Source organism: Eptatretus burgeri, chromosome 1, assembly GCF_056783735.1.
Source record: "Eptatretus burgeri isolate ZD-2024b chromosome 1, Ebu_testis_v1, whole genome shotgun sequence".
In the NCBI taxonomy this organism is placed as follows: domain Eukaryota; kingdom Metazoa; phylum Chordata; class Myxini; order Myxiniformes; family Myxinidae; genus Eptatretus; species Eptatretus burgeri.
The window spans coordinates 32,582,752-32,598,291 of record NC_140961.1 but is presented as its reverse complement, the minus strand read 5'-3'; the positions used below and the strand labels follow the sequence as shown (position 1 = coordinate 32,598,291).

Here is a 15,540-nt window from a genome sequence, read left to right as displayed (position 1 = left end):
TGGATATGCTGCTTCTGCTCTCCCAACAATGGATGGAGGTCCTCAATGCCAGAGAGGAAATCTGAGCCGTATCCCTGGACATATCAAGTGCTTTTGACACAGTCTGGCACTCTGCCCTGCTCACCAAACTCTCTTCCAATGGTATCCAAGGCCATCTCCACTCATGGCTCGCAGATTTCCTCTTCTGTCACAGTCAACGTGTGGCCCTAAATGGAGTTCTTTCATCCCCTCTTCCTGTCCAGGCTGAAGTTCCTCAAGGTAGCATTCTGGGCCCTGTTCTTTTTCTGGTTTTCATCAACGATCTCTCCGACTCTCTGGAAAATCCTCTATATCTCTTTGCTGATGACTCCACCCTCTGCCGTACTATCGGTCATCCTTCAGACCGGCAAGCAGCAGCTTCTTCGCTCACTGCAGATCTGGATAAAATCACAAACTGGTCCAACACGTGGAACATGACTGTCAATCCGGACAAATCTCACACTCACAATGTCTCTCTGAAAGGACCATTTAGAACCCCCCCCATCCACTTTCTCAACAATCCTCTGGAAGAAGTCCTTTCTTTCAAGCTTCTGGGTCTCACTATCTGCCATGATCTTCTTGGGAAAGCCACATTTCAAATCTGGCATCCAAAGCCAGTCGCCGACTGTGAATCCTCCATCGTGCAAAGTCCTTCCTCTGCCCGCCTGAGCTCCTGACCACATACAAAGCTTTCGTCCACAGCCTGATGGAGTACTGCTCCCCCCTCTGGGCTGGTGCCCCTGCCTCGCACCTTTCTTGGCTTCAAGCTGTGGAAACCAAGGCATTTCGGATCAGTGGCATCTCCCGCGATGAGGCTGAGTCTTTGGGCCTCTCACTCTCTCACTGCAGGCTGGTCAGTGGTCTTTCTGTCTTCTACCGTCTCCTCTCCACTCTTGCCCCCCCCCCGCTCTCTCTGCGATTTGTCCCCACCACATTTCCGCAGGGCCTTCAAGGTCTGCCAACAACCCCCTTCTGGTAAAAGTACGAAAATCACGAATCACTGCTCACCTTCACTCTTTCATTCCTCTTTTTTCCCGCCTTTGGAATAAACTCCCTAACTCTATTCAATCCCCTTCTTCCCTCAAGACCTTCAAAACGGCTGTTCACCACTACCTCCTATCATCCCCCATCCAAATGCTCGATCTTTTCTAACCCCGATAATCCACCCAAGCCCTCCTCCTTCAAATTCCCTGCTTTCCTTCCTGAAAGTCCCTGTAATGTCCATCTTGTATACCCCATGTTCCCTGCCCCATCTCTCTCCCTTCCACAGATCTCCTAATGTCTCTGTTCCCCACTGTTTTGTCCTTCCCACTCCCACCCCTCTCGTCTCCTGCCCCCCTTGCTGTGCATTGTGTATTAGCTCTCATACAAGCCTCGACAAGGTCGACGAAAAAATATATAAAACTTTTCCCATCACCATGGACAGGTACTATTTCTTGTTCATAATACATCTACCTCCTGAACAGGAAGGATGACTACCTTTCTATCAAACTTCTGTTACTCCTCTGCTTCTCTTGGCTCCACTGACAATTTTCTTGTCAAAGCTTCTATCTCTCTGAACGGATATCAAGAAAAATCATGGCTGATATTGAGACCCAGTAGTTTGAGGGACTGAACTTACTGAAGAGGATTGTTAAGAAAGTAGATGTGTGTTTGCCAGACAGTCTTTTCGGAGAGAGATAGTGAGAGTGTGAGATTTGTCAGAATTGAAAGACATATTCCAAGAGTTTGACCAGATTGTGATTTTGTCAAGGTCTGAAGAAAGGGAAGAGGCTGCTGCCTGCCTGTCTGAAGGATGATGAGGAATGTCACGATAGAGGGTGGATTAATCAGCAAATAGATACAGGGGATTTCCAGAGTCAGAGAGATCGTTTATGAAGACGAAGAATAGGACTGGGCCTAGAACACTGTGTTGTGGCACTCCAGCGTTGACAGGGAAAGGAGATGAAAAGATTCCATTGAGAGCCATACATTGGCTACGAGAGTAAAGGAAGTTATTAACCCAAGAGTGGAGTTCACCTTGGATGTCTGTCAGTTAAAAACTAGATGTGGTAAATTTAAGCATTTCTTAGTGCCTGTAAATGAGCGATTAAAATTGACAGTTACATGTTATAAGTTTTGTGTTGTACACATCAGTAAATTGTAATACAAACCGCTTGATAGAATGAGCTAGTTTTGACTGTTGATGGCAGTATTGTACTGTAAACTGCCTGGTGAGATTTGTGAAGCTGCTGGAACGTTCTCAGATGAAATTTCCAGTATGGACTCGAATTGCATTTGCTGGAAGACATGGGATTGTTCTGTGATACTACATAAACCCAGGAGAGTGAGGCGTCGAGAGACGGGTGATATGTAATGACCTGTGTGTTTCCATCGTCCCCGTACTAAATTTAACTCTGAGCGAATGAGGTGTTTATGTCCAGAGTGGTCGTTAATGCATGGAGCTGATCGTAATCAGGTTGATGAAAACTCATTTAGATATTGTATGGGAAAGAATTCCTTTGAGCTCTTTAAATCAACCTGGATGGGCCATCGTACTAGAGGATACCGCGACGGGAATCGAAGAATCGACAACCCCACAGGATGAGGTGAGGACACGTGAGTTGTGCCAGCAGGACTGGGACACTGGGCTGCGGAAACAACTCAACCTTGGTATTGAACATTGCATGTAATGGTGAACTTCCTCATTTGACTTTGTACCTGTTTGTTTGAAATACAAGTTTCAAAAACGTTATGCTGTTGATGTGGTCATTGTAACGCCACTCAGAAGTCACAGACACCAACTGACAAAGATCTAATTTGAGTGGTAGCTGACCTGTACGTTCGTCCAGACTCGTGAAGCTCAAAGCTTGGATTGTAGTCGTTAGAGGATGCACTGAGTCTGGCACCACGAACACCATATGCACATCAAAGAGAAGGAAACCCCAAAGGTGTGTGCATATCCTCTCCCCCCCCCCCCCAACCACGATGATGTCATTGGCAGAGAGTTTGGAGAGCAGGGCGAAATGCCAAACTGTATCGAAAGCACAAGATGTTTTCGAGAGAGTATTCAGTGTAGTCTGGTATACTTTTCTGTTTGTCAAGCTTGGTACCTGTGGCATACAAGGCTTCTTTTATAACTGCCGTTCTGACAATTTCTGAGCAGTCAACATCGTGCTATCAGTGGAACCCTCTCCTCTCCATTGGTTGCTGCAGTGCTTCAATTCAGTGTGTTGGGGCCAGTATTGGCTCTCATCGATGCAAATGACCTCTCCAAATGCTCGGGAAATCCCTCTCTCTTTTGCAGATCACTCTACATTATGTCTCACAGTACCATATCCCACTGATAGACAAATAGCAGCAGCATCGCTCTCTGCTGATCTGGAATTGATTAAATATTGTTCTGACAATTTGAACATCTTTCAATCCTGGTAAATCCCACACTTACTTTGTCACTTCATAAGGATTGTGAAATGAACTCCACCTTACTATTCCAATGGTCAGCCACAAGAAAAGGTTCAATCTCTTTGAAGTTATAGGCCTCATAATTAGCAATTAACTCTGGTGGCTTGACGATTTGCAAAACTGGTCTCCAAAATCAGCTACACAATGGGCATCCTCCAGCGGACCAAGTAATTAATTGATAAAGCAGAACTATTCCCAGCCTACAAGACATTTGTCTGTATCTCAATGGAGTACTTCTTTCCCATATCGGCTGGCACCTCAGCATGACTTCTGTCTCTCAGAGATGTTTTGGAATCCAAAGCTCTCAATATTGATAACGTTCCCATGATGAGGAGGAAGCACAAGCCTCTTACTCTCACATCGCAGCAGGTTGGTGGCTTCTGTTTTTTTTTACTGACTCTCTGCTGGTCTTATACCCTCTGCTCTATCAGCCCGTTGATCCTCACAGCTTATTCAGGATGCACACCATGTTTTAGTAATCATCTACTGGTTAAACTCTCAACATCCAGGCTCACTGTGCACAACGAACTTTTCATTACTCTTTCTTCCCAACTGTGGGACCATCTTCCTGAGGATGTTCAATCCCACTCTTTCCTCCAGGGATTCAGCTAAATCATGTTATCATTTCCTGGGATATTTTTTACCCACATTAAACATACCTAACCCAACCCTTACTTGTGGGTTAACATGTTCCCTCTCCTCTTCTCTCTCCTTTCCTGTTCATTCATTCCGTTACTTGTTGAATCCAAATGTAGCCTAACTGCTCCACCATCAGTTTAGGCCCAGTCACACCTTGACGTTTTAGCCAGCTTATGCTGATTTTTGGAAAATTTGTGTAAAACGCTGGTACATGTCGAATACGTTATGGGTACGTTTTGTATATGTTAAGACCATGCTGAAAAACACTGCCAGAAGTGGTAGTACGCTGGCTTTAAACGTTCAACTTTTGGGTTTTCCTCAAATTTTTTCATGCTTGAAATTTTACGACGTATGCCGGCGTATGACTCACACGTTCCGCTATGCTGGCCATAAGTTGTAGGCACGTTATGCGATCGTTGACACACGTTGAAACACGTTACTTATAAGTTACTCATAAGTCGAAACACGTGGAGGTAATGTTTAGCGTACCCGAAACTTATTTCTAACCTATGAGTAACGTTTTGTAAGCACGCTACACGAACGTTGTTCACACTTTGCAACACGTTACTTGAAAGTACTACTACTACTACTACTACTACTACTACTACTACTACTACTACTACCAACATCGACATCACTAAATTCTCTCGAACTACTACTACTACTACTACTACTACTAACATCGACATCACTAAATTCTCTCGAACTACTATTACTACTTCCAACATCGACATCACTAAATTCTCTCGAACTACTACAGCTACTACTACTACTAATACTACTACTACAACCATCAACATCACTAAATTCTCTCCAACTACTACTACTACTACTAATAACATTGACATCACTAAATTCTCTCGAACTACTACTACTACTACTAACATTGACATCACTAAATTCTCTCGAACTACTACTACTACTTCCAACATCGACATCACTAAATTCTCTCGAACTACTACTACTGCTACTAGTACTACTACTACTACTAACATCGACATCACTAAATTCTCTCGAACTTCAACTACTACTACTAATAACATCGACATCACTAAATTCTCTCGTACTACTACTACTACTGCTACTGCTACTGCCACTGCTAGTGACATTTACATCTACTCAACATAGAGTCTGGAACACTGACGGGTTCCTCTTGTGAAGCCCATTTGTATATACCAATTCCCCTAAACGCTGCCAATACGCCATTATACGGTAGCTGTAAGTTAGAAACACGTTCAGTAAGTTCTGCGGTCGTCCGGAAGACGTCAATCAAATTCGTCTACATACGCCAATGTGCGTTTGAGATACGTTAAACATAGGTTCAAAGCACGCTACTCATAGGTTCAAAGCACGCTACTCATAGGTTCAAAGCACCTTACTCGGAGGTTAAAAATTAAGTTTCGGGTATGCTAAATATTACCTCGACGTGTTTCGACTTATGAGTAACTTACAAGTAACGTGTGGCCGACGTGTGTAAACGATTGCGGAGCGTGCCGAGAACTTATGCCAGCGTATGCGGAACTTGTGAGCCATACGTCGAGTACGTCGTAAAATTTTCAGCATGCTTGAAATTTCACGACGTAAGAGACGTACCACGTAATATGCCAGCGTACTTCATTGTTTTTCATCGTGCTGCTAACGTATACACAACTTACCCATACCGTATTCGACGTTTCCCAGCGTTTTAGACACATTTTTCATAGGTCGGCATACGCTGGCTAAATCGTCAAGGTGTGACTGCGATGTTGACACTTCCAATTTTCAGGCGGTTATGATTTAAATCGGCGAGCGGCAGGTTTTTAACAGGCTACGCCATGAGTTCGTCGTCGATACGTGCAGCGCACTATGACTAAGTTAAACTATCGTTGGGCATAGGTTGTGAACGCCGACAACAGGCTAAGCATTCATTGGTATAAGTTATCTTTAACACAACGAAACGTTCTGTGCCCGTTACTAATACGTTATGCATACGACCAACACGTTATGAATACGACCAAAACTTAAAAAAAACGCAAAACTTCAGCGTACGCCAACGTTTTACGTGCATTTTTATACGTTACCATTCCTGGCTAAAACGTCAAGGTGTGACTGGGCCTTTTGTTCACTCTTTTTATAACCCCCTGTCCATTCACTTTCTGCTGAGTCTCAATCTCATTTGGAAAAAAATTAATATACAACTACCTTTAAAATCTGCAAACCAACTTGCTTCTTATCATTTAATGGTTCACTTGAAGGAAGAAAAAGAAGCCAATTAAGGGGTTTACAAAGAGATACTCATCTCCACAAGATTCCATTGTGTCCTCGAATAACTGAGCTGCAGTGTCATGAAATTTGATTAAGAAGCACTCGTCAGCTCAGCACGACAACACATCGCTGTGATGCATTCACATAGTGACTTTGAAGCCATTTGGCTTATATACTGGTCAATGTCATTGGTGAGGATGACAGATTGATGGTGTTTCAAACCTTACCTGGGTTCCTCTTCAGCAGCAGAAGTATCGTTTATGATGAATTGTGTTGCATATTCAGTTGTATTTACCTGCACTGAAATATTTATTACATGCTTGCCTATGCAAGGGCAAACATTGTATTACACAATACAGTTCAGGTAGATGACATTTGCAACAGAACCCCCCAACAGCTGAATGATTGGTGAACATAATGGACTCCCAATTATCACATTTCGAGAATTTTGCAGCCAAAAAATTGTCATCTGTGAAATGTGCTTGGCAAAGAAATTTCAATGACGGTTGTTTTGCAAAATCCTATGATGACTGTGCCAGCGGATCTGTCAGGCACGGATAGATCACAAGCTTTGTTGTTGCTGATAAAATCTGCAATTGGAATTTTGCAATTTTTTTCTTTTACATTGATGTCGAAGGCTCATGGAGGAGGTTTTACTGCTGAGGACCCCAGAAAATAGCAGTACAGTGTTCTGTTGAATGGTTAATTGAAGACATCAGCCAAGAGTCAACAAGAAAACAGTTTATGGGATATGAACTTGGATTTACAGCATCATGAAGGAAGGGCTGATATTGGAATACTAAACAGGCCAACTCAATCCTGCATTGCTTATTAGTCTTACCCCGAACGGGATGCGAGACTTGTAATGCCCCTCTCTGTGTATCTGTGTCTATCTGTCTATCTGTATGTGTATCCGCGTTTATATATTTTCGCTTGAAAAATGTTTTTCCCTGCAACCGCTTGTCTTAAGCCGCTGTCACACCTTGACGTTTTAGCCAGCGTATGGCAACATATCAAAATGTGTGTAAAACGCTGGCGTACGCTGAACTATTGATGTTTTTTTTTAAATTTTTGGGCGTATAATAACGTGTTGGACGTATGCATAACATATTAGTAACATACACAGAACGTTTTAATCACATATAGATAACTTATACCAACGAATGCTGAGCGTGTTGTCGGCATTCACAACCTATGCCCAACGATAGCCTAACTTATAGATAGCGTGCAGCAGCGTATCGCTGACGATCACGTGGCGTAGGCTATTCATAGGCTGCGGCTCGACGATTCAAATCATAACCGCACTAGACATCGAAGTGTGAAGCCGCTGTCACACCTTGACGTTTTAGCCAGCATATGCCGACGTATGAAAAATTTGCCGAACCAAGCTGGCACACGTCGAATACGTTATGGGTAAGTTTTGTATACGTTAAGAGCACGCTGGCATACGTCGTAGTACGCTGGCATACGTCATTGTACGCCGAGTAATTTTCAGCATGTTGAAAATTTCTCGACGAACTCGACGTATGACACACATTCCGCATATGCTGGCATAAGTTATAGGCACGCTACGCGATCGTTGACACACATCGACACACGTTACTCATAAGTCGAAACACGTCAAGGTAATGGTTGGCGTCAGTGTTCCAGACTCCCTGGTTTTTTTTCTTCGGTATGACGGTTATGATATAAATCGTTGAGCAGCGGCCTTTTAATCATGTTATATTATAACAGCACCTAGAAATCGAAGTGTCAACATGACCGTCATACCGAAGAAAAAAAAAAACCAGGAAGTCTGGAACACTGACGCTAACCATTACCTTGACGTGTTTCGACTTATGAGTACCTTACAAGTAACGTGTGTCGACGTGTGTCAACGATCGCGTAACGTGCCTACAACACGTTACTCATAGGTTAGAAATAAGTTTCGGGTACGCTAAACATTACCTCGACGTGTTTCGACTTATGAGTAACTTACAAGTAACGTGTGTCAACATGTGTCTACCGACCAGGCAAGATCAAGACAAAAACCAGACCCAATTCAACGACCAGCTCTCCAGCCGCCTTGCGCTCGCCTTTTTGTGAGGCGGGGCCCCACCCTTCGCTCCACCCCGTTCCTTGCTCCAACCCCCTTCGCGGCGTGTCCAGAAAAGTCTCGAAGGGGGGGCGTTCCTCCTCGCTGGCCGCGTCACACCGCGCATCCCCCAATCGGGAGCGAGCTGCGCCACCCTCCCCCTTCTCACCAAGCGCGACGACGATCCGGCTCAAGATTCAGGTGGGAGAAATTCGGGCGGGAGTTGTCTTTCCGCGCCCTTGCTGCTGCCACCCCGCTCCTTTCACCCATCCGTGGAGACTGTGACCGCGCGGTGTGCGTTGAATGGCGAGTGGCGAAGATGGTGGTGGTGTAGTTGTTGAAGGTGGCGTCATGGTGTGAATGTCGTCGTTGTTGAGATGTTGGTTGTGGCGATGTTCGTTGTTGTCTTGTTGCACCAAAATAACGACAGAAAAAGAAAAACGGCTAACTGAAGAATCGCAGCCCGAATGGATCACATATATTCCCTCTATACAACGGGTTTGGGCTAACTACACATGAACTTAGCGTCATAACTGATCTAAGGACCCTTTATGGTGTATTGCGAATTTCCACAGCCGTAACAATATGTTGATGATGATGTGGTGTTCCAGCCATAATTGGTTGAATTGAAATCTTTATCTGAAATGTCTGAAACTTCGTACATCTGATCTATGACTGAATGTGAGTGAAGAATGAAATTTATGACTTTCATAACCCATGTGGCAAAATATGGTGCATGGATGATACGGGCCATAATAGCAGTGGGCCATAATAGTAGCATGTTCAGTTAACAATTTTTGCTTTGTTCAGAATGAACGCGCAAGGTGAGACTATGCACTCTACGAGTGCCGTTCTAGTTGTTGCTTGCACTTACTTCTATAAATGGCAACTTTTTAAATGCAAATGTACATGTCGCTTTACTCATTCAGTGATAAAAATGAAGGTTGACTTACAGGTGGTGTGAATGGGGCATGAAGAAAGGCAGATAAAATGACAAAATGAGAGTTAGGTCAGGTCAGGTATGGGAGCATGTGCCAGAACAGCACGTCGCTGCGTCCACTTTCCGCCTGTACTCCAGGGGCCTCCGTCTGGCCATCCCCCAGGCAGATGCCAGGCCCATCCCCATCTCCTTGAGATGATGGTCAACCTGTTGCAACCATGAGGCACGTGGTCGACCCACTGGCCTCCTCCACTCATGAGACTCCCTCGCTGAGAGAATCTGGTGAGCAGGATCAGAGTCAGGAAAACGAGCCACATGTCCATACAGCCGCAACTGACGCTCACGGACTATGCAGGTAACAAATCTCATCCGAGTCTCTCTCAGCAACCGCTCGTTGGACACAAAATCCGACCAGCGATAGCCAAGGATTCTCCGAAGAGACCTGGTACCAAAGGAATTAAGTCTCCGTCTCAGATCCTTGGTCAGAGTCCAAGTCTCGCACCCATAGAGCAAGACTGGAAGTACCAAGGACCTGAAGACTCGGACTTTCGTCCTCCCGCACAGGTACCGGCAGCGCCACACCCCATGATCCAGTGAATCCATGACTCTTCAGGCCCGACCCAGACGTCTATTGACCGCTGACTCGCAGCCAGCAGAGACATGAATATCACTGCCAAGGTAAGTGAATCTCTCCACGACCTCAACATCCTCACCACAAACAGACACAGACAGGACAGCAGCATCCAAGATGTCACCGAAAGCCTGGATCTTAGTTTTGACCCAAGAAACCCGTAATCCCAACGGCTCCGACTCCTCATTCAGCACCTCGAGGGCCCCCAAGAGGATGTCTAAAGTCTCCGCAAAGATGACTGCATCATCTGCAAAGTCAAGGTCCGAGATCTTGACATTCCCAAATGACGCACCGCAACTTGATCTCTCCGACATCCTCCCTATAATCCAGTCCATACAAGTGCTGAAAAGTGTGGGGGCAAGTACACATCCCTGACGAACTAAAGTAACAACTGGAAATAAGTCAGAGATGGTACCACCACACTTCACAGCACTCTCAGTACCAGAGTAGAGTTCAGACATCAGATCGATCAGTTTTGGTGGCACCCCACAAAGACCAAGAATCCTCCAGAGGACATCCCGATTCACTGAATCGAACGCTTTACAGAGATCAACATAGGCTGCAAGCAGCCCCTGCCGAAACTCTCGTCTGCGTTCGGTGAGGACACGAAGTGCAAGGATACGGTCAATCGTTGACCTCTTTGGTGTAAAGCCTGACTGCTCTGGACGCTGGTGCTCAAGCAGATGGTGGCGAACCCTATCGAGAATTATCCGAGCAAAGACCTTTCCCGGCACTGAGAGCAGCGTCACCCCTCGGTAGTTGTTGCAGTCTTGGCGATCACCCTTTCCTTTCCAGAGAGGGACAACAAGGCCCCTCTTCCAGTCAGTTGGGATGATGCCTGTGTTCCAGGCAGAGCACAAAACTGCATGCAACGACATGAGTGCAGCATTTCCACCAGCCTTGAGAAGTTCGGCATGGATGCCACAGATCCCTGGAGCTTTGCCCCGTTTCAACTGGTTCACCGCAGCCCGTGTTTCCACAAGCGTAGGTGGACCACAGTTGATTCGAGGGTCAGCAACAGGGATTGTAACACCCTTGACGTCCAACTAGACAGTTGGGGGATCAGCCTGGTACAACCGCTCAAAGTAACCGGCCCAGCGGGCCTTCACTTCAGACTCCTCTGTCAAGAGCCTACCACTCTCTGCTCGAACTGCAGTGCTCCGAGGGATGGGCTTGGATGAACGTAATGCGCGAATTCCCCTGTAAGTGGGACGAGAATCACCTGTCCACAGGTGATGCTCTACCCCCTCACAGATTCCTCGCACATAGGCCTCCTTGTCCACCCTCAGTGCACGTACAGTTTTACGCCTCAGCTCCCTGAACAGCTCAGCTCTGCCATTCAGCCTGGCCCTGCGACTCTGGTCAATGGTATCCAGTGTCCCTTGAGAGACAAAATTCTTCTTTGCCCTGCGGTGAGCTCCAAGGCATCCACCGGCAACATCAAGGACGGTGGTCTTGAAGGCGCTCCACAACTCTTCAGGACCCCCCAAAGCACCCGGACCCCCCAAGTGTCCACTCAGCCTGTTCGCAAACTCCTCAGCTGCTCTCTCATCCCTGAGCTTGGCAACATCCAGCCTCGGCTGGGATGGTACCATTCTCCAGGATTTAAGGTGCAGCTTTAGAGTTGCTACAACAAGCCTGTGGTCAGTATTGAGGAACTGAGCACTCCGGTAGACCCTGCAGTTCTGGATCATCCTCCAACGACCGTCAATGAGGACATGGTCAATCTCCTTTGCCACACCACCAGCGTTGGAATACCAAGTCCAGCGATGAGCTTGTGGGCGCTGAAACCATGAACCAGCCACCCTAAGTCCATGACTTCTTACAAAGTCAAGGAACTTAGTGCTATTCTGGTTCATAGTTCCTGACCCATGGGGACCAACACACACCTCATAACCATCCCTATCAGTTCCAGTCGATGCATTGAAATCCACCAAGACTAGAAGTGTATCTCGTCTGGAGCACTGATCAACCACAGACTCGAGTGTGGCGTAGAATGCATCCTTCACGGTGAGATCACTCGCCTCAGTCGGAGCATAAACAGAGACCAGGGAAATGACACCTAAGGAGTGACGAATCCTTAATCTCATAATACGCTCGTTGACCGGTGTTACCTCAATTATCATTGGGGGTCAGCTTATTGGACACAGCTGCAGCAACTCCTTGGGTATGGTAGCCATCAGAGCGACCAGACCAATAGTAGGTGTAACCACCCACCATTATCTCGCCGCAATCCGGTCTCCAAACCTCAGAGAGAGCTGCAATCCCGATGTCCAAACGCTTGAGCTCAGATGATAACAGAGACAGGTGATCATCCTCTCTTAGGGATAGGACATTCCAGGCACCCACCCGAAGGGACCGCCTGCGGTTAACCCAAGGAGACCGCCGTCTGGTGGACGACACCTCAGCACCACTCCGACACACTCTCCCGCAATCTGACCCAGGGATGTTACCCCATGGTTTCCCTCCTATCAAAGATTGGGGGTCCCGAAGACTTTGCCCCAATCACGTCATCCGGTGAGCTGCCCTGCGAAGGGAAGCTGCACAGGAGGTACTCCCACGGAGTGGGTTTTCAGATTTTTTTGCGTTTTTGCGTTTTGCGGAATAATAGCAGTGGGCCATAATAGTGGCATGTTCAGTTAACAATTTTTGCTTTGTTCAGAATGAACGCGCAAGGTGAGACTATGCACTCTACGAGTGCCGTTCTAGTTGGTGCTTGCACTTACTTCTATAAATGGCAACTTTTTAAATGCAAATGTACATATCGCTTTACTCATTCAGTGATAATAATGAAGGTTGACTTACAGGTGGTGTGAATGGGGCATGAAGAAAGGCAGAGAAAATGACAAAATGAGAGTTAGGGAAGCTGTGTTATTGTGATACAGTATTCAATGTGAGCAGGAATACTTTCTCTTGACTGGCAGGAGGCACAAGCTGCATAGGTAGACAGATTGCAAGGCATTGCTCATTGATTTGCTGTTGTTACAACGTTTCTGCATCTGCTCTATTAAATCATAAACTTAAGGTGTAGAAACATTGTCAAAAGTGAAATTATATCAAGCAGAAAAGGATGTATTACATATTTGCTTATATTTCCCAAAAAGATTGAGGCACATGGAAGAGAAGGTTGACAGAGGGTATGAACTGATAGTCGGGCAGCGTGGCAACTCTTGGGACACAATAAGCAAGGGAATTAATGGAGAGAAAGAGGGAGAGCGGGGTCAGATAGAGAGGGAGAGAGAGAGACAGAGAGAGAGAGAGAGAGAGACAGAGAGAGAGAGAGAGAGAGAGAGAGAGAGAGAGAGAGAGAGAGAGAGAGAGAGATAGAGAGGGAGAGAGAGAGAGAGAGAGAGAGAGAGAGAGAGAGAGAGAGAGAGAGAGAGAGAGAGAGAGAGAGAGAGAGAGAGAGACAGACAGAGAGACAGACAGAGAGACAGAAAGAGAGACAGAAAGAGAGACAGAAAGAGAGACAGAAAGAGAGACAGAAAGAGAGACAGAAAGAGAGACCGAGACAGAGACACATGCAACCTGCAAGTAAAAATAACAATTAAAAAGGTATATATTATAACACATTCCATGGAGCTATTTATTATCATCATTTATGTCTCTACATTTGGAACAAAGTGCCAGATTGCACAGCTTTTCGCTTTTACTCCCCAACCTGTGCATACTAAGCTCCACCAGATTTTCTCACACAGTAACCAAGGAAACGAAGACGAATGTCAAAACACGTGCTGTGAGCCATGCGCCTGGCTTTCTTTGTGTCTATGCACCTGTTCAGACTCTCTTCAATCCTTCATTGGCAAAGGACCTATTCACTATAGAAAGGACCTGCAGCCAAAGCTGGAGTGTTGTCGCGAGGTGGACAGTTGGATCAAAAGCGGATCGTATCACCGGACCCTGTCCCCCGCTCCTATCCCCACCACCATAAATAATCCTCCTGGATGATTAAGACAGAGTGCTCCTGCAGGTATCATTAGAAAGTCTGCCATCCTGCCTGGTGTGCACAGATTGCAATCGATCATCACCCCAGTAAGTGAGAAGCCTCCTCGTTTGTCATTAAAAGCCTCAAATTGCGCTTCATTCTGTGGGTTTTATTTCCACATCTTGCAATGTGAATCCCAGGGGTTATAGCTGTTCCAATCTTCCGGCAAATTCAGTGTAGTTGGTCATTCTCTTGCTTTTCTCTTTCTACCTCCATCTCTCACTGCAAATTAGGAGTTCTGTGGTCAGAGCTATTCTTATATCGTGATATGTCGCTTGATACGCATCACGTACTGAGGATATAATTTCATAATTTCAGGCAATTTTGGATGAAACGTCATCAGACTTGTACATGGTTACAATATAAAATGCATAAATGTAAAAGACTAAAGGATGAACATAAAATGTACAGGATGAAAAGAATAACGTATTTTTTTCATACTTTGAAAATGATGAATATTTAGAACATGCAGTAAAATGTTGTTTCACCTGACCCTCTGATTTCTACAGTGCTGTATATTGGAAATCACCTGCCTGACTTGGTACTTTTTATGGCTAAATGATGTAAATCTATACCAATGAGAAGGGTACTCGGTAGAGCGCATACCTCTGCCACGCAATGCCTGATCCACAAGAATATATCTGGCCCAATACATTTTTGAAACACCATGCTGTATATCGTTTTTGGCCCTTTTTCTCAATGATGAAGAATCACTTTGAATATTAAATAATTCTCGTATCCAGATTCGGAATCAGATCTTCACCAAAATCGAATCAATTCGTCCTTGCTACACACACACACACACACACACACACACACACACACACACACACACACACACACACACACACACACACACACACACACACACACACACACACACACACACACACACACACACACACACACACACACACACACACACACACAACGTGTCCAGCAAGTTCTATCAGAATCCATCGATAACTTTTTGAGATACCGTGTTATATTTTGGTTTAGCCAATTCTCTCAATGATGAAGAATCACTGAAAATTTTTGAGACCCGGATCTTCACCAAAATCTAATCAGTTCGTCCTTATCACACACTGAACCTGTCCACAAATTTTCTTCCGGATGCGTCCACAACTTTTTGAGATATCCTGCACAGACAGACAGACAGACAGACAGACAGAAAGGAATGAAAACATAACCTCCTTCACCTTCTGTGGTGGAGGTAATAAAAGGAAATGTGCATGTGTGTGTGTGCGTGCATGCGTGTGTGCATGTCAGTGTGTGTGTGTGCGTGTCAGTGTTTGTGTCTCCTCCATAACTCTAAAACCATAAAACCTCGCAGTCTGAAACTTTGCATTCATGCAAAGAAAATTCCAAGGAAGTGCAAGAGTGAAAATTGGGTGTTTGAGTTAATTAAAACACCCTTTTTGAAGATAATTAATGGCCTTATTTAATTATATCCTTCATCAGGCGATTCTCGGCCTCATCATTGTATGGGGTCTTAAGGCGTTTCCTGGGTAACCTCGCTGGGGTCTGAAGCCACCATGTTTTTTTTACCTGCTCAACCATGATTT

The 15,540-nt window shown here is 45.5% G+C and overlaps 1 protein-coding gene and 1 long non-coding RNA gene across 4 annotated transcripts in view; one reads left to right on the top strand and one right to left on the bottom strand.

Annotated features, from left to right (window-relative positions):
* Positions 1-15,540, bottom strand: part of LOC147034176 (uncharacterized) — a 173,792-nt gene that overhangs the window by 46,710 nt on the left and 111,542 nt on the right. The window lies entirely within an intron of this gene.
* The window catches only part of LOC147034177 (uncharacterized), a 47,487-nt gene continuing 45,729 nt past the window's right edge, over positions 13,783-15,540 (top strand). The window contains exon 1 of the long non-coding RNA XR_015057435.1: positions 13,783-14,022. This is a non-coding gene — a long non-coding RNA (uncharacterized LOC147034177). The remainder of the gene's footprint in view (positions 14,023-15,540) is intronic.